The sequence below is a fragment of the Diabrotica undecimpunctata genome, chromosome 6 (assembly GCF_040954645.1).
Source record: "Diabrotica undecimpunctata isolate CICGRU chromosome 6, icDiaUnde3, whole genome shotgun sequence".
In the NCBI taxonomy this organism is placed as follows: domain Eukaryota; kingdom Metazoa; phylum Arthropoda; class Insecta; order Coleoptera; family Chrysomelidae; genus Diabrotica; species Diabrotica undecimpunctata.
This window is the reverse complement of record NC_092808.1, coordinates 78,063,985-78,065,142: the sequence shown is the minus strand read 5'-3', so window position 1 is coordinate 78,065,142 and position 1,158 is coordinate 78,063,985.

Below are 1,158 nucleotides of genomic sequence, written 5' to 3'. Positions count from 1 at the left end.
TAGATCTCCCTCATAATTTTCCATCTATTTCGATCTTGTGCCTCTTGCATCCAATTCCTATGACAACGTTTTAGATCGTCAGTCCAACGTGTTGGTGGACGACCTCTGCTTCGGTAGGCATCATCTCTTGGTCTCCATTCCAGTATCCGGATATAGTATAGCGTATAATATATAATATAGTATATATATTCTAGTATAGCGGATACTGGAATGGTGTAGACAAGGAAAATGATTGCTAAGACATATAAAATTATGGTATAAAAACTGACATGTTGAAAATGAACAGGAACTGTGTCTATATTGTCTATTTTGTTTTCTTGATCTGCTAAAGCACTTTGCACATTATTTAATTCTTGGAGTTTTTAGTTCAAATGTTTTTAAAACGTAATTGTCTATATATATTTCGCACGCACTATTGAGTTCGATTAAGTAACTACCGTTTAATGGAATATTGTCCGAATTCTTATCGCATTTTTGAATACTGATCACTTTGTTTAGCGTTATTACGATCCACTTATTGTTTTCTAGTTTTTAAATTTTTATATTATTAATTTCTGTTGGCACTGATTGACATTGATTTACAAACTTTGAGTACTGTATGAGTTGAACTTCGCAAGGGGCTGTTGGTGTTACTTCAATTGACTGGACATCGTGGCATAAATATTCTTCTACCAATTTTTGACATTGAACGTTGGCAAGTGCATATTGGTATCGATTGGAAAGTAGGAACTTGGATTTTGGAATAATTGTTCTAAAATGAGTTTGGTATCTGGTCGGAAAGAAATAAAGATGATAATAATCATAGCCATTGATCTCAACAATAGGCAATTCAAGTACAAAAGTTATTTTATTTGCTTTACTATAACTTTTTATCTTAATTATTTTTTCGAATAACAAAATATTTTGCAAAGATAATTCAAAAGGGAGTTTGTTATTTTTAAGAAGTTTACTAACGTTTAAAATTTCGAGAAATAGTTCATTTGGGTCGGCTATTGAATTATGAAAGGTATTTAGTTTTGAAAAGCTGATAGCAACTTCGATTTTTTCTAATAGGTCATAAATAATTTGGAAACTAGTGTAAAATTGCGATACAAGTCTTTCTAGTGCAAAATAATGAAATGTCTTAACTTTTTCTATCTTTATATCTTTAATTAAGTT